At 47.8% G+C, this 24,252-nt stretch overlaps 1 protein-coding gene and 1 long non-coding RNA gene across 2 annotated transcripts in view; both read left to right on the forward strand.

Moving 5' to 3' along the window:
• Window positions 1–24,252, forward strand: part of LOC135372050 (uncharacterized) — a 166,433-nt gene that overhangs the window by 56,164 nt on the left and 86,017 nt on the right. The window lies entirely within an intron of this gene.
• On the forward strand, window positions 17,202–18,210 carry LOC135372056 (uncharacterized). Its single transcript, XR_010415806.1, has 6 exons — window positions 17,202–17,489; window positions 17,574–17,598; window positions 17,664–17,706; window positions 17,775–17,823; window positions 17,882–17,908; window positions 18,003–18,210. It is a non-coding gene; the product is annotated as an uncharacterized LOC135372056 (long non-coding RNA).

The following is a 24,252-nucleotide window of genomic DNA, read 5'->3' on the forward strand; positions in this document are numbered from 1 at the left end:
AAGAGAGTGGCATACTACATACGGACGAATGGTGGCAGCTGAAGGAAAGGTATCAGCAGTGGCATTTGAACCTACGCCCTCTGATTGATGGTCAGAGATGCTGTCGATTAGACCTCGCTAGGAAGCACGTGGACACGCGTTCTTTCTGCGGACATTTTCTCTTAAGGCTCATTCACACATGCGTTTCAAAAAGCGGCGCCGCCTCAGCGTTCGCGGAGCCGCCCAGAGGGGCCTGTCACATATATCCGAGCCGCCATCTTGAAAACGCGCTTCGTTGTTGTTGCTAGGTCAAGATCGTACCGACACTTCCAGCTTTCTTCCTCAAAATTTACATTGCGAAGCGTGTTCTGCATTTTATAATTATCGTGGAGCATTTCTGTTGGAATCATCAATCGTTGGAACGACAGACGCGACACAATGGCAGAGAAAGAACGACAGAAGAAGCGAGGCACATGTTTACTGACGACCAACACACGGTCACACACAAGTCGTATTGATTTTCGTCGATTCCGTGGTTTGCGCAAATTCCCAGCTTATCGTTGACAGCTCAGACACCAAACAACTATTGGTGACAAGGAATTTACTCATGCGGTAGCACCAAACACACACAAACGCACAAATGACAAACGATCCCAGCGCGGTATCGGGAGGCCCGCCGTTGGAAACGCTCCGCGGGTAGCGTTTCGTGGCGCCGCGAACGCGAAACGCGTTCCAAAAACGCATGTGTGAATCCAGCTTTACACTGATGCCACTCTTTCACAAGAGCACAATCGTGGCGGACGATATCTGTCTCACTAGCAACAATCCAAGAGTGAATCTGTTGAGGGTAAATGCGTGTCCTCAATGGCTTCTCGTGTCCCTTCCTTTAATGGTGGTGGGTCAGCTGAAAGAGTTAGTCGGGACCTCAGATATGACATGCATCATGCGTTGATTGGTTGAGGAATCTCTGTCTGCTGATTCGTTGCCGAAGACTTAGGCTAGATTCATTGCATGTACTTTTCATATATTACAGGCAAACCGGTCAAATGATTGCTATCCCGATTAGATATCATTATCTTTTTTCCAATGCTTGTAAAGGTGGTTAGCAACAATTCGTGAAAGTGTTAGGGTTCAGCTGTTGCCACAAAGTGTGTGGGCCCACATATAAATATAATATTACAAATTTAGTTCTTCAACAAAAACGAGCCACTCGATTTATAGCAGATTCCTTCAGCTCTCGTACCTCTAACGTATTTAGGGACATTTGATTAATAAAATACAGTCCTAAGTCCTACCTGCCTTCTAGCGAAAGGAGATAACGCCTTAATTTTATTACTGTACCAGTCACAACAAACCCTTCCCCAGAAAACAAGAAATCACGTCTTTGGAAAGTTTCGTGCCTACTTACAATTTACTTACTGATTTGATTACTTTACTAATTACTAAGCACTTTTACCAATTTGCTGATAGAACCTTGTGTGTCTTCTTGTTAGAAGCTGATGCTCTTCGGTTGTGAGACTTTCTCAGACGTCTTTCGGTTCACCTCATTAATGTCAACTTTCCGCTTAAAACAATACCATATCGTGTCCGGACTGCACCTGAGTATTTGTGCTGTGTCAATATAAGTCGATAGAAAAGTAGTCTACGCTGTACCAGAAATGAAATGCCTTTTACGTGCAAGTGTCTAAACAACACGGTGGAAGCTGCCAGGGTAAACACCAGTTGTTAACCCGTTAATGATTGTGGTGGTGGTCTGATCATCGTATTACCTGACTGGCTCTTCTTTTCGACTCGACTCTTCGTCAATTTCGTGACATTCAACGTAGAGCCTGGGTCGTTCTTATCGCGTCCTACCCAAGGGCAATTTTGGCGAACGTCTGGGAGCAGGCGCCCGGGTTTACGTCGTAGCCGTGCTCAAATTCCTGGCTTCTGACGTGCTCCGGTCGGAGGGCAACACCGCTGCCTATAATGAGACGAGGATCATCCCCCATCGCCGCCTCGGGCTGGCAGTTCTCTCCTGGCAGTTTATCGTTAACCTCTCCAGCGTCAACATATCAAGTCATGGAAAAGCTAGAATTAGCAAGTGAAAGAAATAGATCCATGAAAGGAGTGCTCGAGTTCGCTCTCGGTCGTTCTTATCGCGTCCTATCCAAGGGCAATTTTCCCGAACGTCTGGGAGCAGGCGCCCGGGTTTACGTCGTAGCTGTGTTGAAATTTCTGGCTTCCGACGTCCTCCTCTCGGCGGCCAACGCCGCTGCCTATAATGAGACGAGAATCATCCCCCATCGCCGCCTCGGGCTGGCAGTTCTCTCCTGGCAGTTTATCGTTAACCTCTCCAGCGTCAACATATCAAGTCATGGAAAAGCTAGAATTAGCAAGTGAAAGAAATAGATCCATGAAAGGAGTGCTCGAGTTCGCTCTCGGTCGTTCTTATCGCGTCCTATCCAAGGGCAATTTTGCCGAACGTCTGGGAGCAGGCGCCCGGGTTTACGTCGTAGGTGTGTTGAAATTTCTGGCTTCCGACGTGCTCCTCTCGGCGGGCAACGCCGCTGCCTGTAATGAGACGAGAATCATCCCCCATCGCCGCCTCGGGCTGGCAGTTCTGTCCTGGCAGTTTATCGTTAACCTCTCCAGCGTCAACATATCAAGTCATGGAAAAGCTAGAATTAGCAAGTGAAAGAAATAGATCAATGAAAGGAGTGCTCGAGTTCGCTCTCGGTCGTTCTTATCGCGTCCTATCCAAGGGCAATTTTCCCGAACGTCTGGGAGCAGGCGCCCGGGTTTACGTCGTAGGTGTGTTGAAATTTCTGGCTTCCGACGTGCTCCTCTCGGCGGGCAACGCCGCTGCCTATAATGAGACGAGAATCATCCCCCATCGCCGCCTCGGGCTGGCAGTTCTCTCCTGGCAGTTTATCGTTAACCTCTCCAGCGTCAACATATCAAGTCATGGAAAAGCTAGAATTAGCAAGTGAAAGAAATAGATCCATGAAATGAGTGTTCGAGTTCGCTCTCGGTCGTTCTTATCGCGTCCTATTCAAGGGCAATTTTGCCGAAAGTCTGGGAGCAGGCGCACGGGTTTACGTCGTAGCTGTGTTGAAATTTCTGGCTTCTGACGTGCTCCTCTCGGCGGGCAACGCCGCTGCCTATAATGAGACGAGGATCATCCCGCATCGCCGCCTCAGGCTGGCCGTTCTCTCCTGGCAGTTTATCGTTAACCTCTCCAGCGTCAACATATCAAGTCATGGAAAAGCTAGGATTAGCAAGTGAAAAAAATAGATCCATGAAAGGAGTGCTCGAGTTCGCTCTCGGTCGTTCTTATCGCGTCCTATCCAAGGGCAATTTTGCCGAACGTCTGGGAGCAGGCGCCCGGGTTTACGTCATAGCTGTGTTCAAATTTCTGGCTTCTGACGTGCTCCTCTCGGTGGGCAACGCCGCTGCCTATAATGAGACGAGGATCATCCCCTATCGCCGCCTCGGGCTGGTCGTTCTCTCCCTGCAGTTTATCGTTAACCTCTCCAGTGTCAACATATCAAGTCATGGAAAAGCTAGAATTAGCAAGTGAAAGAAATAGATCCATGAAAGGAGTGCTCGAGTTCGCTCTCGGTCGTTCTTATCGCGTCCTATCCAAGGGCAATTTTCCCGAACGTCTGGGAGCAGGCGCCCGGGTTTACGTCGTAGCTGTGTTGAAATTTCTGGCTTCCGACGTGCTCCTCTCGGCGGGCAACGCCGCTGCCTATAATGAGACGAGAATCATCCCCCATCGCCGCCTCGGGCTGGCAGTTCTCTCCTGGCAGTTTATCGTTAACCTCTCCAGCGTCAACATATCAAGTCATGGAAAAGCTAGAATTAGCAAGTGAAAGAAATAGATCCATGAAAGGAGTGCTCGAGTTCGCTCTCGGTCGTTCTTATCGCGTCCTATCCAAGGGCAATTTTCCCGAACGTCTGGGAGCAGGCGCCCGGGTTTACGTCGTAGCTGTGTTGAAATTTCTGGCTTCCGACGTGCTCCTCTCGGCGGGCAACGCCGCTGCCTATAATGAGACGAGAATCATCCCCCATCGCCGCCTCGGGCTGGCAGTTCTCTCCTGGCAGTTTATCGTTAACCTCTCCAGCGTCAACATATCAAGTCATGGAAAAGCTAGAATTAGCAAGTGAAAGAAATAGATCCATGAAAGGAGTGCTCGAGTTCGCTCTCGGTCGTTCTTATCGCGTCCTATCCAAGGGCAATTTTGCCGAACGTCTGGGAGCAGGCGCCCGGGTTTACGTCGTAGCTGTGTTCAAGTTTCTGGCTTCGGACGTGCTCCTCTCGGCGGGCAACGCCGCTGCCTATAATGAGACGAGGATCATCCCCCTTCGCCGCCTCGGGCTGGCGGTTCTCTCCTGGCAGTTTATCGTTAACCTCTCCAGCGTCAACATATCAAGTCATGGAAAAGCTAGAATTAGCAAGTGAAAGAAATAGATCCATGAAAGGAGTGCTCGAGTTCGCTCTCGGTCGTTCTTATCGCGTCCTATCCAAGGGCAATTTTGCCGAACGTCTGGGAGCAGGCGCCCGGGTTTACGTCGTATCTGTGTTGAAATTTCTGGCTTCTGACATGCTCCTCTCGGCGGGCAACGCCGCTGCCTATAATGAGACGAGGATCATCCCCCATCGCCGCCTCGGGCTGGCCGTTCTCTCCCTGCAGTTTATCGTTAACCTCTCCAGTGTCAACATATCAAGTCATGGAAAAGCTAGAATTAGCAAGTGAAAGAAATAGATCCATGAAAGGAGTGCTCGAGTTCGCTCTCGGTCGTTCTTATCGCGTCCTATCCAAGGGCAATTTTGCCGAACGTCTGGGAGCAGGCGGCCGGGTTTACGTCGTAGCTGTGTTCAAATTTCTGGCTTCTGACATGCTCGTCTCGGCGGGCAACGCCGCTGCCTATAATGAGACGAGGATCATCCCCCATCGCCGCCTCGGGCTGGCCGTTCTCTCCTGTCAGTTTATCGTTAACCTCTCTAGCGTCAACATATCAAGTCATGGAAGAGCTAGAATTAGCAAGTGAAAGAAATAGATCCATGAAAGGAGTGCTCGAGTTCGCTCTCGGTCGTTCTTATCGCGTCCTATCCAAGGGCAATTTTCCCGAACGTCTGGGAGCAGGCGCCCGGGTTTACGTCGTAGCTGTGTTGAAATTTCTGGCTTCCGACGTGCTCCTCTCGGCGGGCAACGCCGCTGCCTATAATGAGACGAGAATCATCCCCCATCGCCGCCTCGGGCTGGCAGTTCTCTCCTGGCAGTTTATCGTTAACCTCTCCAGCGTCAACATATCAAGTCATGGAAAAGCTAGAATTAGCAAGTGACAGAAATAGATCCATGAAAGGAGTGCTCGAGTTCGATCTCGGTCGTTCTTATCGCGTCCTATCCAAGGGCAATTTTGCCGAACGTCTGGGAGCAGGCGGCCGGGTTTACGTCGTAGCTGTGTTCAAATTTCTGGCTTCTGACATGCTCGTCTCGGCGGGCAACGCCGCTGCCTATAATGAGACGAGGATCATCCCCCATCGCCGCCTCGGGCTGGCCGTTCTCTCCTGTCAGTTTATCGTTAACCTCTCTAGCGTCAACATATCAAGTCATGGAAGAGCTAGAATTAGCAAGTGAAAGAAATAGATCCATGAAAGGAGTGCTCGAGTTCGCTCTCGGTTGTTCTTATGGCGTCCTATCCAAGGGCAATTTTGCCGAACGTCTGGGAGCAGGCGCCCGGGTTTACGTCGTAGCTTTGTTCAAATTTCTGGCTCCTGACGTGCTCCTCTCGGCGGGCAACGCCGCTGCCTATAATGAGACGAGGATCATCCCCCATCGCCGCGTCGGGCTGGCCGTTCTCTCCTGGCAGTTTATCGTTAACCTCTCCAGCGTCAACATATCAAGTCATGGAAAAGCTAGGATTAGCAAGTGAAAAAAATAGATCCATGAAAGGAGTGCTCGAGTTCGCTCTCGGTCGTTCTTATCGCGTCCTATCCAAGGGCAATTTTGCCGAACGTCTGGGAGCAGGCGCCCGGGTTTACGTCGTAACTGTGTTCAAATTTCAGGCTTCGGACGTGCTCCTCTCGGCGGGCAACGCTGCTGCCTATAATGAGACGAGGATCATCCCCCATCGCCGCCTCGGGCTGGGAGTTCTCTCCTGGCAGTTTATCGTTAACCTCTCCAGCGTCAAGATATCAAGTCATGGAAAAGCTAGAATTAGCAAGTGAAAGAAATAGATCCATGAAAGGAGTGCTCGAGTTCGCTCTCGGTCGTTCTTATCGCGTCCTATCCAAGGGCAATTTTGCCTAACGTCTGGGAGCAGGCGCCCGGGTTTACGTCGTAGCTGTGTTCAAATTTCTGGCTTCTGACGTGCTCCTCTCGACGGGCAACGCCGCTGCCTATAATGAGACGAGGATCATCCCCCATCGCCGCCTCGGGCTGGGAGTTCTCTCCTGGCAGTTTATCGTTAACCTCTCCAGCGTCAAGATATCAAGTCATGGAAAAGCTAGAATTAGCAAGTGAAAGAAATAGATCCATGAAAGGAGTGCTCGAGTTCGCTCTCGGTCGTTCTTATCGCGTCCTATCCAAGGGCAATTTTGCCGAACGTCTGGGAGCAGGCGCCCGGGTTTACGTCGTAGCTGTGTTCAAATTTCTGGCTTCTGACGTGCTCCTCTCGACGGGCAACGCCGCTGCCTATAATGAGACGAGGATCATCCCCCATCGCCGCCTCGGGCTGGCCGTTCTCTCCTGGCAATTTATCGTTAACCTTTCCAGCGTCAACATGTCAAGTCATGGAAAAGCTAGAATTAGCAAGTGAAAGAAATAGATCCATGAAAGGAGTGCTCGGGTTCGCTCTCGGTCGTTCTTATGGCGTCCTATCCAAGGGCAATTTTGCCGAACATCTGGGAGCAGGCGCCCGGGTTTACGTTGTAGCTGTGTTCAAATTTCTGGCTTCTGACGCGCTCCTCTCGGCGGGCAACGCCGCTGCCTATAATGAGACGAGGATCATCCCCCATCGCCGCCTCGGGCTGGCCGTTCTCTCCTGGCAGTTTATCGTTAACCTCTCCAGCGTCAACATACCAAGTCATGGAAAAGCTAGAATTAGCAAGTGAAAGAAATAGATCCATGAAAGGAGTGCTCGGGTTCGCTCTCGGTCGTTCTTATGGCGTCCTATCCAAGGGCAATTTTGCCGAACGTCTGGGAGCAGGCGCCCGGGTTTACGTCGTAGCTGTGTTCAAATTTCTGGCTTCTGACGTGCTCCTCTCGACGGGCAACGCCGCTGCCTATAATGAGACGAGGATCATCCCCCATCGCCGCCTCGGGCTGGCCGTTCTCTCCTGGCAATTTATCGTTAACCTTTCCAGCGTCAACATGTCAAGTCATGGAAAAGCTAGAATTAGCAAGTGAAAGAAATAGATCCATGAAAGGAGTGCTCGGGTTCGCTCTCGGTCGTTCTTATGGCGTCCTATCCAAGGGCAATTTTGCCGAACATCTGGGAGCAGGCGCCCGGGTTTACGTTGTAGCTGTGTTCAAATTTCTGGCTTCTGACGCGCTCCTCTCGGCGGGCAACGCCGCTGCCTATAATGAGACGAGGATCATCCCCCATCGCCGCCTCGGGCTGGCCGTTCTCTCCTGGCAGTTTATCGTTAACCTCTCCAGCGTCAACATACCAAGTCATGGAAAAGCTAGAATTAGCAAGTGAAAGAAATAGATCCATGAAAGGAGTGCTCGGGTTCGCTCTCGGTCGTTCTTATGGCGTCCTATCCAAGGGCAATTTTGCCGAACATCTGGGAGCAGGCGCCCGGGTTTACGTTGTAGCTGTGTTCAAATTTCTGGCTTCTGACGTGCTCCTCTCGACGGGCAACGCCGCTGCCTATAATGAGACGAGGATCATCCCCCATCGCCGCCTCGGGCTGGCCGTTCTCTCCTGGCAGTTTATCGTTAACCTTTCCAGCGTCAACATGTCAAGTCATGGAAAAGCTAGAATTAGCAAGTGAAAGAAATAGATCCATGAAAGGAGTGCTCGGGTTCGCTCTCGGTCGTTCTTATGGCGTCCTATCCAAGGGCAATTTTGCCGAACATCTGGGAGCAGGCGCCCGGGTTTACGTTGTAGCTGTGTTCAAATTTCTGGCTTCTGACGTGCTCCTCTCGACGGGCAACGCCGCTGCCTATAATGAGACGAGGATCATCCCCCATCGCCGCCTCGGGCTGGCCGTTCTCTCCTGGCAGTTTATCGTTAACCTCTCCAGCGTCAACATACCAAGTCATGGAAAAGCTAGAATTAGCAAGTGAAAGAAATAGATCCATGAAAGGAGTGCTCGAGTTCGCTCTCGGTCGTTCTTATCGCGTCCTATCCAAGGGCAATTTTGCCGAACGGCTGGGAGCAGGCGCCCGGGTTTACGTCGTAGCTGTGTTCAGATTTCTGGCTACTGACGTGCACCTCTCGGCGGGCAACGCCGCTGCCTATAATGAGATGAGGATCATCCCCCATCGCCGCCTCGGGCTGGCCGTTCTCTCCTGGCAGTTTATCGTTAACCTCTCCAGCGTCAACATACCAAGTCATGGAAAAGCTAGAATTAGCAAGTGAAAGAAATTGATCCATGAAAGGAGTGCTCGAGTTCGCTCTCGGTCGTTCTTATCGCGTCCTATCCAAGGGCAATTTTGCCGAACGTCTGGGAGCAGGCGCCCGGGTTTACGTCGTAGCTGTGTTCAAATTTCTGGCTTCTGACGTGCTCCTCTCGGCGGGCAACGCCGCTACCAATAATGAGACGAGCATCATCCCCCATCGCCGCCTCGGGCTGGGCGTTCTCTCCTGGCAGTTTATCGTTAACCTTTCCAGCGTCAACATATCAAGTCGTGGAAAAGCTAGAATTAGCAAGTGAAAGAAATAGATCCATGAAAGGAGTGCTCGAGTTCGCTCTCGGTCGTTCTTATGGTGTCGTATCCAAGGACAGTTTTGCCGAACGTCTGGGAGCAGGCGCCTGGGTTTACGTCGTAGCTGTGTTGAAATTTGTGGCTTCTGACGTGCTCCTCTCGGCGGGCAACGCCGCTGCCTATAATGAGACGAGCATCATCCCCCATCGCCGCCTCGGGCTGGCCGTTCTCTCCTGGCAGTTTATCGTTAACCTCTCCAGCGTCAACATATCAAGTCATGGAAAAGCTAGAATTAGCAAGTGAAAGAAATAGATACATGAAAGGAGTGCTCGAGTTCGCCCTCGGTCGTTCTTATTGCGTCCTATCCAAGGGCAATTTTGCCGAACGTCTGGGAGCAGGCGCCCGGGTTTACGCCGTAGCTGTGTTCAAATTTCTGCCTTCTGACGTGCTCCTCTCGGCGGGCAACGCCGCTGCCTATAATGATACGAGGATCATCCCTCATCGCAGCCTCGGGCTGGCCGTTCTCTCCTGGCAGTTTATCGTTAACCTCTCCAGCGTCAACATATCAAGTCATGGAAGAGCTAGAATTAGCAAGTGAAAGACATAGATCCATGAAAGGAGTGCTCGAGTTCGCCCTCGGTCGTTCTTATGGCGTCCTATCCCAGGGCAATTTTGCCGAACGTCTGGGAGCAGGCGCCCGGGTTTACGTCGTAGCTGTGTTCAAATTTCTGGCTTCTGACGTGCTCCTCTCGGCGGGCAACGCCGCTGCCTATAATGAGACGAGCATCATCCCCCATCGGCGCCTCGGGCTGGCCCTTCTCTCCTGGCAGTTTATCGTTAACCTCTCCAGCGTCAACATATCAAGTCATGGAAAAGCTAGAATTAGCTAGTGAAAGAAATAGATCCATGAAAGGAGTGCTCGAGTTCGCCCTCGGTCGTTCTTATGGCGTCCTATCCCAGGGCAATTTTGCCGAACGTCTGGGAGCAGGCGCCCGGGTTTACGTCGTAGCTGTGTTCAAATTTCTGGCTTCTGACGTGCTCCTCTCGGCGGGCAACGCCGCTGCCTATAATGAGACGAGCATCATCCCCCATCGGCGCCTCGGGCTGGCCCTTCTCTCCTGGCAGTTTATCGTTAACCTCTCCAGCGTCAACATATCAAGTCATGGAAAAGCTAGAATTAGCTAGTGAAAGAAATAGATCCATGAAAGGAGTGCTCGAGTTCGCCCTCGGTTGTTCTTATCGCGTCCTGTCCAAGGGCAATTTTGCCGAACGTCTGGGAGCAGGCGCCCGGGTTTACGTCGTAGCTGTGTTCAAATTTCTGGCTTCTGACGTGCTCCTCTCGGCGGGCAACGCCGCTGCCTATAATGAGACGAGGATCATCCCCCATCGCCGCCACGGGCTGGCCGTTCTCTCCTGGCAGTTTATCGTTAACCTCTCCAGCGTCAACATATCAAGTCATGGAAAAGCTAGAATTAGCAAGTGAAACAAATAGATCCATGAAAGGAGTGCTCGAGTTCGCCCTCGGTCGTTCTTATGACATCCTATCCGAGGGCAATTTTGCCGAACGTCTGGGAGCAGGCGCCCGGGTTTACGTCGTAGCTGTGTTCAAATTTCTGGCTTCTGACGTGCTCCTCTCGGCGGGCAACGCCGCTGCCTATAATGAGACGAGGATCATCCCCCATCGCCGCCTCGGGCTGGCCGTTCTCTCCTGGCAGATTATCGTTAACCTCTCCAGCGTCAACATATCAAGTCATGGAAAAGCTAGAATTAGCAAGTGAAACAAATAGATCCATGAAAGGAGTGCTCGAGTTCGCCCTCGGTCGTTCTTATGACATCCTATCCGAGGGCAATTTTGCCGAACGTCTGGGAGCAGGCGCCCGGGTTTACGTCGTAGCTGTGTTCAAATTTCTGGCTTCTGACGTGCTCCTCTCGGCGGGCAACGCCGCTGCCTATAATGAGACGAGGATCATCCCCCATCGCCGCCTCGGGCTGGCCGTTCTCTCCTGGCAGATTATCGTTAACCTCTCCAGCGTCAACATATCAAGTCATGGAAAAGCTAGAATTAGCAAGTGAAAGAAATAGATCCATGAAAGGAGTGCTCGAGTTCGCCCTCGGTCGTTCTTATCGCGTCCTATCCAAGGGCAATTTTGCCGAACGTCTGGGAGCAGGCGCCCGGGTTTACGTCGTAGCTGTGTTCAAATTTCTGGCTTCTGACGTGCTCCTCTCGGCGGGCAACGCCGCTGCCTATAATGAGACGAGGATCATCCCCCATCGCCGCCTCGGGCTGGCCGTTCTCTCCTGGCAGATTATCGTTAACCTCTCCAGCGTCAACATATCAAGTCATGGAAAAGCTAGAATTAGCAAGTGAAAGAAATAGATCCATGAAAGGAGTGCTCGAGTTCGCCCTCGGTCGTTCTTATCGCGTCCTATCCAAGGGCAATTTTGCCGAACGTCTGGGAGCAGGCGCCCGGGTTTACGTCGTAGCTGTGTTCAAATTTCTGGCTTCTGACGTGCTCCTCTCGGCGGGCAACGCCGCTGCCTATAATGAGACGAGGATCATCTCCCATCGCCGCCTCGGGCTGGCCGTTCTCTCCTGGCAGATTATCGTTAACCTCTCCAGCGTCAACATATCAAGTCATGGAAAAGCTAGAATTAGCAAGTGAAAGAAATAGATCCATGAAAGGAGTGCTCGAGTTCGCCCTCGGTCGTTCTTATCGCGTCCTATCCAAGGGCAATTTTGCCGAACGTCTGGGAGCAGGCGCCCGGGTTTACGTCGTAGCTGTGTTCAAATTTCTGGCTTCTGACGTGCTCCTCTCGGCGGGCAACGCCGCTGCCTATAATGAGACGAGGATCATCCCCCATCGCCGCCTCGGGCTGGCCGTTCTCTCCTGGCAGATTATCGTTAACCTCTCCAGCGTCAACATATCAAGTCATGGAAAAGCTAGAATTAGCAAGTGAAAGAAATAGATCCATGAAAGGAGTGCTCGAGTTCGCCCTCGGTCGTTCTTATCGCGTCCTATCCAAGGGCAATTTTGCCGAACGTCTGGGAGCAGGCGCCCGGGTTTACGTCGTAGCTGTGTTCAAATTTCTGGCTTCTGACGTGCTCCTCTCGGCGGGCAACGCCGCTGCCTATAATGAGACGAGGATCATCCCCCATCGCCGCCTCGGGCTGGCCGTTCTCTCCTGGCAGATTATCGTTAACCTCTCCAGCGTCAACATATCAAGTCATGGAAAAGCTAGAATTAGCAAGTGAAAGAAATAGATCCATGAAAGGAGTGCTCGAGTTCGCCCTCGGTCGTTCTTATCGCGTCCTATCCAAGGGCAATTTTGCCGAACGTCTGGGAGCAGGCGCCCGGGTTTACGTCGTAGCTGTGTTCAAATTTCTGGCTTCTGACGTGCTCCTCTCGGCGGGCAACGCCGCTGCCTATAATGAGACGAGGATCATCCCCCATCGCCGCCTCGGGCTGGCCGTTCTCTCCTGGCAGATTATCGTTAACCTCTCCAGCGTCAACATATCAAGTCATGGAAAAGCTAGAATTAGCAAGTGAAAGAAATAGATCCATGAAAGGAGTGCTCGAGTTCGCCCTCGGTCGTTCTTATCGCGTCCTATCCAAGGGCAATTTTGCCGAACGTCTGGGAGCAGGCGCCCGGGTTTACGTCGTAGCTGTGTTCAAATTTCTGGCTTCTGACGTGCTCCTCTCGGCGGGCAACGCCGCTGCCTATAATGAGACGAGGATCATCCCCCATCGCCGCCTCGGGCTGGCCGTTCTCTCCTGGCAGATTATCGTTAACCTCTCCAGCGTCAACATATCAAGTCATGGAAAAGCTAGAATTAGCAAGTGAAAGAAATAGATCCATGAAAGGAGTGCTCGAGTTCGCCCTCGGTCGTTCTTATGGCGTCCTATCCCAGGGCAATTTTGCCGAACGTTGGGGAGCAGGCGCCCGGGTTTACGTCGTAGCTGTGTTCAAATTTGCAAACAATGCAAACGGACCTCCTGATTGTCTCGCAAGACCGGCCCGCGGCGACGGCCTGCGAGCTGCAGAGCAACAGGGCAGCACGGAAATAGAGAATTGGGATACCAGCAGCAGCAGGGAGTTTCTGCACTCGCCCAGTCCATTGGGACCGCTCGTGTCGCTGCAGCTGTGCTCTCCGTTGGTGTTGCTCTGTTGCTGCTGCTGAAATCCCAGGCAAAAATCTGGAGTGGGACAACTTCGAAGTGGATTATTGGACAGGAACCACTTGGAATGTGGAACCACTCACTGGCTGGAACCAGTTAAAAGTGGAACCAGTTTCACGGTGGTGCCACTTGAAGTGGAACGAATGGAATTTATCCAGTGGTCCCCTCTGCTAAGTGGTCTCGGATCCGACCACTTTGCAACTGGGACCACTTACTGCATGACCGAAAGTAATGCGTAGCACATATTGTTCAAGTAAATATTCTTTATTCTGCTATGAGCATACACTAAGAATAAAGAAATAATCTATACATCACGTCTAGACGAGGCATGTCCTTGTGTTGAATTTGCGGCGCGCTCACGGACAACAGGGAACATGGCGTTTTGTTGACCACCTCACACGTGTATTTTCTCAGAGAAGATGACGCCTCCGTCCATGTAGGTCGCGACATGTACCCTTTTCCTCTTCACCAAACGATCCTAATCTTTATACTCGTCTTAACCATGTTTCTCAGGTTCCTCTAGCTCCCGAAATAAAAGATATGATCAGTAGTAATCGAAACACCACGGTAAGCACTTATACCTCTTAACATCGGAACAAGCATTCTGTGCAGTTCGTTTGGCGTTTCATCGTCCGGGTCTTCTGCGGACGCCGTGTCTTCCTAGCGTCGAAACTTCTCCGAGATATCGGGAATATGTTTCACATGACTCATTGTCATCACGTTGTCTTAGAAAACGCACTAAAACACGTAAATACTGCACAGGAGATGCCCGATCTCTGCCACGGCAACCGAAGAGAAAAAACGACCTTGCAGCGACGCGTCCAAGTTCCAACTGACACCTGACGCTCTCTCTGCTCCCTCTCGCCTCTCGCCCTCCCGCGGCCCGCCGTTCGAATTTGAATTGAAAGCCTCCCGCCGCACCGGGGCGCCCTCATAATTAGTATTGCATCTGCTTTGGGTCAGCCGGTGCAATTACCTCTTTGTTTTTAGTTCTAATTATTTGGCGGAGTGTGTCATCTTTTGATTGTGTCTTTTGGCATTTTGCTGGGGGATCACTCTGGTTTACACTTCGCAAAATAAACTTCGAGAATAAACTCCTCGAAATAAATCACGAAAAAATCCACGGTGTAAAGATAAAGCCGTAAAAATCAACTTTTGCGATACAAACGCTTCAGATTCAAACTTTCAAAATAAATCGTCTCTGATTGGTCGACAGGCACGACAGCCTCAGAGCATCGAAGGCTTTTGGCTCCCGCGTCTCAAAATAGTTCCCCGCAGGGTGAGGCTTTTTGCGGTGGGCTGAGAACGAGAGTACAGAGTTTGGACGAATCGTTTACTGTATTCTCCGCCGGCCATCAGGATTATGTTGACACTGCAGTTAATGATTTGTTCTGCTGCTCGCCTGTCAAATTTGAGTATATCGAACTCTGAATTCGTGTCACCAAACCAAACCAAACCAAACCAAATGAGTGTGTGAACCAAATGAGTTCCCGGTGTTGGTTCCAGCTATGGTGGACACCTGCTATATTATGAACATTGTCGCGAACATCGCCATTCTCCTGCAGGGCTGCCTTGGTTGTGAAATCACAGAGTTGAAAAGTGACGATCGACGAAAAAGCCTGATTCCGATACCGTGTGGATGTGTTATGTCTGTCCATCTGTATGTGTTTGTGTGTGTGTTCCAGCCTCAGAACCGTAGAATCGTGAAATCGGAACCTGCCTGTGGTTTTCCTTGTGAGCCTACGTTCTGATAAACACATGGAACAGGTACTGGACAGACTCTCGAAATGCATTTCTGCAAATGAGCTGCATATGAATGTGAAGAAATTGTTTGTTTGTTTGCAAGAAAAAACGGGAAAAACTCGGATGAATACCTTGAGTCAGCAGAGGTGGCCTAATTTTTTGTAATCAGCGTACGGTAATCTCAAAGTGTAACGAAATAAGATTCTAATTCCAGGAACATCCACATTGATTCGCGCACCTTCCTAGACAACGATTTGCCATGCAAAAGCTGCAAAAAATATATCTAGACATAATACTTCAAGCACTTTGTTTTCACTGGTCTTTGAATACCCTGGAACCGAAGAATGCCATCTTCAGAGTCTTAAAAACTATGAAATTTTCTCACAGAAAGTTTTGCATCTCTATTATTCGCGTGGATATACAGCGCAAATTCTGGTTATCAAATGTCGGAACTGAAGAAAACCAAGCGCAATAAGTAACTGAAATCAGAAGTGCGAGAAATGAATGGCACCCTCTGTTGTATTTGTTTGCTTTCCTTTCCCTCCTATGATCTTCACATTCAGGAATCCCCAAGTACGTTTATTAGCAGGTCACTCTTTATGCCAAGCACCCACGCCAAGAAGAGGTTTAAAATTTACGCACCCAGCTACTTCATTGTATGGTACCCTTGCACCTATTTTTACAGCTTATAAATATTGTGCAGAAATATGAAATCGCTGTAAAACTTGCATCCTGCACGACGTTACATTAAATGTGCTGCTTGCAGTTCTGGAGCGTTGTTTCTTCCTCACGTTCAAGTGAAAAAGCAAAAAGAACGCTCTGAGACTTACTCTCACACAACCATTGTTTCGGGGCCATGTCCTCGCACTAAATGGTCACGAGCATACTTTTGGAAACTCTAGCGGCACATAGGGAAACCGACGTTGCATTTGCACCGACCTTCTATTTCCAATAATTAAACGAGACCTAATTAGTACATCCACTTCGGATGTAAAACATGTTGTCATCCCTTATAACTGCAAAAATATGATTTCTCTAAGAATAAAAAAATCAGTCCATGGACACGCTATGTAGCACCGCACCTACTAGAAATTAACCAGTGGTTGCTGAAAATATACTGGTATTTGTGTTTTATGTGATGTATGACCCACATTTTTCTTTTTGACCAGCTATGCCAGTGTGAGAGCTCCTACGCCAGACTAGCTAATTCCTCCTCTTTGTCCTCCATGCGGTCACATATATGTTACACTTCAAGGAAGCTAGCTGGTACCACAGAACCAAACAGGTGGATTAACATGAACACAATCACATAGCAGAGTGAATAACAACCACCATTATTGACATAGTTTGCTTGGTCGATGGCAACTGAAGGTGGCATATTTCTTTCCTCAGATTTTTTTTATTGGTTTGCTCCAGCTAAAAACAGAATTCATACACTGAGTAGCAGGGCATAATAAAACCTTCCATAAGCATCACTTTGCCTCTTTGGCTTTGGCAGGCGTGGCTTTGCCTCCCCAAGCATGACTTTGACATAATTGCTTTGTGCCGTGATAAAGGGTACTCTGACTGTGTTCGCAGCACCATTTAAAACGTTGGCACCTATAGGGCTAGATTGCAGCCCCCTATTGCGTGCAGATATTCTGATGCCTGCAGACTTGTAAGCTGTTCTTCCTGGTGAAAGAAAGCTTGAAGACTGCATACGTTGTGGCTCACTGCCAAAGAGATACGGTTGGAGAAGAAATTACTGGACTTAAAGCATAGTGAGGCATGCTCCACCCAGGCCACAAGGAGGTACTATTACTTTGAGCCACCTTCTGTTAATGCAGCAAAAACACCTATTGCCACCCCTTATGAAAATGCATTTTGTCTTTCTGCAGACTTCTTGTGGACCTCTTGTTTCCTGTCTTGACAGTGTGTTGACTTCGACTTCTTGTTGATCAAGTCAACAGGAATTGCTGTTGACATCATGTTGACAGTCTTTTGAAATACCTTATGTGTACCTTGTGTGGACAATGTACATAGGTGTCGTTGTTGACGCTTTGTGGACTTTCTGTGCACCTGTGTAATGAGTATGTATTTCGACCGTTTTATTTTATAGATGTATTTTGTATTATTAATTACTGCATTATCGGCCAGTAATGTCCCAGAGGTCGACCTCTGGGGGTACCGAGCATTTCCTAACGGGGTGGGGGGTGGCGGTATATATGTATAGAGGCATATTTGTGAATCTATTCATTGGGAGACAGGCTGTATGGGTAATATTAGCAATTTCAGGGTGAGTTCAAAAAAAAAAAAAAAAACTCGCGGGAGGTAGACAGATCAGTGTTACCGTCTTTCCACTAAACAAAGCGGTATTTGAATCTGAACTTATGATCAAATGTAGCTTAAATGACACTTTGCCACATTTTAGCTGCACACTAAAGCTCTAAGTACATTTTCGTTGGCTTTGGGAAGGCGCTTCCTCGTATTATTTATATTTCAGTTTATTATGCAATATATTTCCAACTTATACGACCACATGAGGATCATGCGCATGCGACAAGTTTGCTCCACATTTTGACTCTGCGCCGCCGTGCTTCACCCTCGCCCCTCGCCTCGTCACGAAGGAGTCATCGCCATTAGCATCATCGGAATGTCGTTGGAACCGTTGCAATACGTTTGAACGGTCTCCGCGCTCGCTCATCCATTTGTGAACAAAGGAGGCCGTGATTTTGCGTCGTATGGGGTAAGCTGTATGACCGAAGTGTGTGATTAAGCTTCACTTGTATTCACACCATGACTGTTGGCTTTTGTTGTTTGTTTGGAGCAGCGGCTGCAGTGTTGCGTCCCGTCAGGTAAGTGTACAAGTATCAGTTCGTGGCCGGTGTTGCTTCTGCTAATTTCATTCTCGTTGTTGCAGGCCATGAAAGAAGGAAGGAGGATATGATTTTGCGTCGTAATGGGTAAGCTGTGTGATCGGAGTGTGTGATTAAGCTTCGCATGTATTCACACCATGACTGTTGTGCTGTAGGTTTTTGTTGTTTGTTCGGAGCAGCGGCTGCAGTGTTGCGTCCCGTCAGGTAAGTGTACACTTCGTGGCTGGTGTTGATTCTCCTAATTTCATTTTCCTTCTTGCAGGCTCTACTTTGTTGAACACTAAGCTGGGTGAACCAACTTTGTTCTTGCTATGACCGTATTACTCAGTTTTACTCACTTGTGTTTGAACGTTATTAATTTGCGATTGCACGCCCTATTTCAGACACATATCTCTCCAGCGCTTCAGAGACGTCGCTGGCGCCGAATCTAGCTGTTTCACCGTGGGTCGCCAAAAGAACAGCAGATCATTGACTGTCAATTGTGCGACGCGACACTATGTGGCACGAAGGATGTGTACGTGTGAAATACGTAACTACTGTGTGCGCGGGATGTTTTGTATGATTGTGTCGACACTGGATACCACTTTCAAGGTAGGCATTTTCGGAATAAAGTAGATACATATATAATTTTGCAGTACTTCATTTCGTGTATTTTATGCGTGTTGCGAGTAAGTGAACATATGCATTCTTAAAAATGAACTTCACCGCATAGCATGCTCCTAGCCGACCATCAACTCGAATGATATCGCTATGTGACCTGATTTGTTCAAAACGGTAGGCGCACGGCTTTTTTGTGATACTTACGCTGTTCATAATTGTCACAAAAATGGCGTACACCTCCCGTTTTCAGGCAGATAACGATATTCGAGATGATGATTGGCCAGGAGTGAGCTATGCGGTGAAGTTCATTTCTAAGAGAGTGGAGTCACAGGAAGTCTACAAAAAGTCTTCACATCATACGTGGGATGGTGTTACCAGAATTATGTTGACAGTACACAGAAAGAGAACAAAAAATTCCACAGCTATTCTGTAGCCAAATGTCTACAGAAAGTTGAGGGCCATAAGTCAACAAGAAGTAAACATATGATGTAAACATGAAAGCAACACAAACTCTGAAGAATGTTTGTTTTCCATGTTGACCTTGGTCTGTAGAAAGTAAACAGAAACTAAACACCCATTTTCATAAGGGACTGAAAGAAAGACTTTGGGCTTTTTTTTTCTGTTGTGGTTGAAGGGCACACGAGATAATAATAAATTGTTTCCAAAAGCTGTTACGTCGCATTCTGACATGATCTGAGCCAATATTGTCAGCTGATGCTATAAGATCTACAGAAAACACATGCCAGCAGATTCTGAACATGCTATAGGAGAGCGTATGCCCTTGAAATGATGAGATTTGTTCACTTTCCAGATGACTTCATGTATCATAAATGTTGACAAAGCTGTTATGAAGCAGCGACTGCAATTAATCTGTAGAAGTAGGCAGAACGGTTGAATGCAGATTTGTTCAAAGTGTGCTATACCGTCATACAGATGGGATATGAATGAGCTGACGAAATATTTTTCTTGCGTAAGAGCAAATACATCTGTAGGTTCTCAAAATATTTTTTTCCTTCCTAGATTGCCTCAAGTGACAAACAAGCTGCAGCACATTATGGTGACAATTTTTTTAAACTTTTAAAGAAAAATAAACCTCTAAATTTGCAATATTTTGCAGTAGAGGACAAGTTATACAAATAAGGGAAGATTTATTTTAGACGACCTATATGTGAATATACTATCTGAAAAAAAGAGTAATTTTTTGCAAGTGCTTGACATTCTCAAACACATGGTCAAACAATGAATATAGATCAGCTTGATATTTTTATGTGAAGCTAATCACAAGCAATCAGTTACAAGCATAAATAATCTGGGGCTCCTTCAAGAATGCTCATTTGTCAGAAATTTATTGTAAACTTGACCCCAAATGTGCTCCCTTCTTGAGTTCTCACCACGTCACCAGATTTATTCTCGCTCTACATGCCCTTTGGGATGGCAGACCAGTGCTTCCCCTCTAACACCAGGAAAGGAAAGTGCACAAATGATGTATATGTATATGTCGGAAGGAAGCTCGTAAGCGACAACTTCATATTTCGGCACGGTTTAATGCGCCCCCACTGTTCAAGAAAACAAATTGATGAGTTAGATTCGATACATGCATCGTCTAAAAAATACGCACAATTTTTTCCAGTCATATTTAAGAGTGGCAAGCTATATCTCTGGCTGGTTTTGGCTGGAATAGCCCAGATTGACATTTACACAAGCTGATGTATGTCAGCATTGAAAATATAAAGGAAAAAAGGCAATTTAAAATACCTGACTTAATTCACTACTTTTCATAGCTTACACCTTGTCAGGTGTTTTTTTATTCTAAAATGGTTTCATTGACAAAATCCACGAGAATGACCGTCATCACATTAACAAGTTTCAACTGTATACCAAGTAATAGCAAACATATGCTTACTTTTTCTGCAATCAAGATGTGAATTACATCGTTGAGTTGCAGGCTTCAGTGAAAAATCACTGCTTGTGATGTCGCTGCACAGTGAGTACGGCACTGCTAGTGACGCAACATGTGATTCCAGTGTCTTTCAACCCACCCCATATTATTTCGTGAGCAATTAGCATCAGAATCAATGAACTTGCATGATGCACTTATGAAGGGTAATTTCATGTGTGACGATAAACATACTGCAGTGCTACTTTACAATGTAGTTCGTGGCTGTGGAGCACACTCACATTCAGTATGCCATGTGAACTAGAGGAGCATTTTCTGCCGTAAACATTAGATGAGCGAGACCCCCAAAAATGTAAGCACTGTTTACGTGCATTTGACAACCTGCATTTTTATTACTGAGAGTCCCTCTTCGTAGCTAGAGGGAAAGGGCGCTGGCAATGCGGCGCATGTTCATAAGATGTAGAACCAGAGACACAGAAAAGGATTGACAGCATATCATGATCTCAATCATGTCACCGTGTTCGTGTTACTGTCTCCTGTTTTGCATTTGTTAATCTTTTTGTGTAGTTGCTGGATTTTAGCCCAACAGCAGGGGTCAGCAATTAGAGCACATCCAGAACATGCAAGGCACACATTTCGTCATTCTCCGCATTCCTCATTCAAGTAACGTTGAAGAAGTAACCGTGCGAAGAAACAATACAACAGTGAAGCTGGCTTCAGTACACTACAACATGTCACATGCAACAATATACAGTATGCCTCAGTGTTTCCCAAACCGTGTGTCGGGACCCCCATTGAGGCCGCGATAGCCCAAACGGGGCCCAAGAGAAAGTAGATGAAGTGAGCGCAATGTGCCACAAAACCAAGGAAACTACCTCTCTACGACTGCATTATATTGAAGTTGTTTTACAAAAATGCAAGTTCATTTCAGAGCACAATCAGTCGGGAAACAAGCTAACTCGCAGCAACGCTTTGAATCAAGTGTGCCGCAGTATTCCTCACTGTATCATGACGAGACCGTGGACCTACATCAGACGCTACTTGCAAACACTAGTATAACATTCATATTTTTTTATTGCGAGAACCCAAAGTGTCCGGAGGACATTACATGGGGGGGGGGGGGGGACTGGAGCATCAGATACATTTACAGCAACTTGATAGAAACAAACAAGCAAGCAGAAAAGAACAACACAATTAGCAGTAAGTAAACAGGAAAATAAAGAAACGGCGACAGTACAAACTTATATGAAAACAAGTATTAATGCGTGAAACAGGGACTTCGTTCACATAAGTACAGATATTTAACAAATATGATAAGGGGGAGGTGAAAAATTTCATAGCAAATGACATACAAGCGTGGTGGTCTTGTGGGTGGAGTGAACGGGAGAGGGTGTTACAAAATACTGTATGGTCGATAATAGTTGTGAGAGGTGATGGGAGGTTGTTCCATACTATGGCAGTTGAACAAAAGAATAAGCTGGATAATGCGTTGGTATTACAATGAAAGTGTGTGACCTTATTAGTGTGGTCGATGGGAGGAAAAATGACACTCGGGCAGGTGATGGGCAATTGGTGCGGTGGCAAGATGAAAAAGAACCAATGGAAGAGGGCTAACTTGGCAAGACGGCGACGATGTTCGAATGAGTCGAGATTAAGATTTGATTTTAATGCGGTTACAGAAATATCGAATTAGTAGTCGTTGGAAATGAAACGGGCAGCCCGATTCTGGATGGCTTCTATGGCGTCGCAGAGATACTTTTCGGGAGAGTCCCAAATAGGTGATGCATTTTCCAGCTTGCTTCGTACAAGAGCCGTGAAGGTTAGGAGCTTAAGATGGAGGCCGCCAACCTGAGGGTGCGTCTAACAAAGCCTAGGGAGCGAGAAGTGTTAGTTATTAGGTGGTTGATGTGCTCCTTCCAAGTTAGGTTGGAGGAAAGGTGGATCCCAAGATATTTGTAAGGACCTGCTTGGGTTAATGTGATATCACTTAGAATGTAGGGGAAGGGAGGAAGACAGGAGACCCGTCTTCGAGAAAACGACAAAATGCGACACTTTGCACTGTTCAGAGGCATTTGCCACTCATTGCACCAATGCCGGATTAGTGAAAGGTCGCTTTGTAAGGTTAGTTGGTCAGAAGGAGAGAGGATTTGCCTGTACATTACACAGTCGTCAGCAAAGAGACGAATCGTGGAAGATATGCCTGAAGGAAGGTCATTTATATAGATAAGGAAAAGGAGAGGGCCGAGGACTGAACCCTGAGGGACACCAGAAAGCACAGGTACATCTGGGGATAGGTGATTGTTACAATTCACAAATAACGTACGACTAGCAGAAATTGAGCTATCCAACGGACGACATACGGCTCGAGGTTAAGCAGATAGAGTTTGTATAGAAGCTTAGAGTGCGGCACCATATCGAAGGCCTTGCGAAAGTCTAAGAAAGCGGCGCAGTCTGATGATTATTGTCCGCGTGGAGAAAGATGTCGTGAACAAAACTGGCTACTTGAGTTTCACACGAAATGAGCCTTCGAAACCCGTGCTGCAAGGGATAGAAGAAGCATTTTTCTTCAAGGTACTCAACTACGTTGGAGTATGCGTTCGAGAATTTTACATACTATGGAAGTGAGTGAAATGGGGCGGTAGTTATTAACGATGTGGCAGCTGCATGATCTGTGTATAGGGATAATCTTCGCCGTCTTCCAGTCCTGCGGTATGGCAGAATCTTGGAGTGACTGAGTAAATATGCAACGTAGAATCTTGCTGGAAATAGATTTCGTGGTATAGAACCTTCGGATTAATAGAGTCCGGACCAGCACTTGACGACAGCTTAAGTGACACAATGATTTTACAAATGCCGTGAGTGCTGATATGAATGGGGACCATAGGTGAGGAGGCGATTACTGATACTAATGGAGTTTGGGTGTATCCGCTATCGGTGTTGAAAACGGATGAAAACAAGGAAGCGAAAGCGTTGGCGCAGTCGTTGTCAGCGGTGTCAGACTGATAAGGTGGGATTTTGGTGGAGATAAAATTTTCCAAAATTGTTTTGGTTTATTCGTCAAGAGAGACGGGAGGTCAATGGTAAAGAACTTATGTTTCACTTCCTTGGTCGAGCGCCTGTATTCCCGTTCACAGTAGTGAAATTTAGCCCTTGATACGTCGTCGCCAAGTCGCTTTGCCTTCCTGAATAAACGCTTTTTCTTGGTTAGCAAGATTTTAAGACTTTTCGTGAACCAAGGATTGTGATCATAAGATTTCACTCTTATCTTTGGAACATTGTACTCGGTAAGGTAGTTTATGTTGTCACAAAAGAGGGACCAGTTATCCTCAATGGAGTGAGGCAAGGTGCCATGAAAGGAATTTTCATACAGAGCTACAAGACCCTCGTTGATGGCTTGGAAGTTAGCTCGAGCATAGTCGTATATGGTTTTATCGTTGAATTTATGAACATTTGGACTACATGAAGAGATATCTTAGAAAATGGCCTTGTGGTCACTGAGACCATCAGTGACATGCAAAGAAGTGATGTGCTCAGGATGGGAGGTTAAAACCAAGTCAAGGGTTGACTGCGTGGCATGAGTTATTCGGGTAGGATGTGGAACGACATGTGACAGATTAAATGTAAGGCATAAATCCTTAATAGGATAAAGCATAAACAGTGTCTCTTGTGAACTCCGGGAAAGATTCCGTGGAGCAAGTCCCAATTTATTGACCGTAGATGTATCAGCGTATATTGAAGGTATATATTACTGTATATGTATCAGGGCAGATTTCAAGCTTCCTGAGCACGCACAGACGGTGATCTCAGTTGTCTCGCGACGTAACAGACGGAGAAAGACACCGGCTGTCACACACACAGACATCCCCAAGGCTATGCCCATGCACCCACGAATCCACAGGAAGACTGCCGAAGCTCTCCCACTCGTATTAAGTACCTGTAGCTTGAACTACAAACAGTTTAGTGAACACTGCACAAAACGAGAACAGCTGATTGCTGCTTTCATGGGCGCGGCCATGCGAGCCGAGAAGGACAGTTCAAGAGAGGAGCAATTTTAGGTAAGTTCGAACCTGGCGCCAGTCATCGGTGCAACAATTTCCAGAATGAACCGAGCTCGATCAGCTCAGATAACGCTTTTT

This window comes from Ornithodoros turicata, unplaced genomic scaffold (genome assembly GCF_037126465.1).
Source record: "Ornithodoros turicata isolate Travis unplaced genomic scaffold, ASM3712646v1 Chromosome126, whole genome shotgun sequence".
NCBI lineage: Eukaryota > Metazoa > Arthropoda > Arachnida > Ixodida > Argasidae > Ornithodoros > Ornithodoros turicata.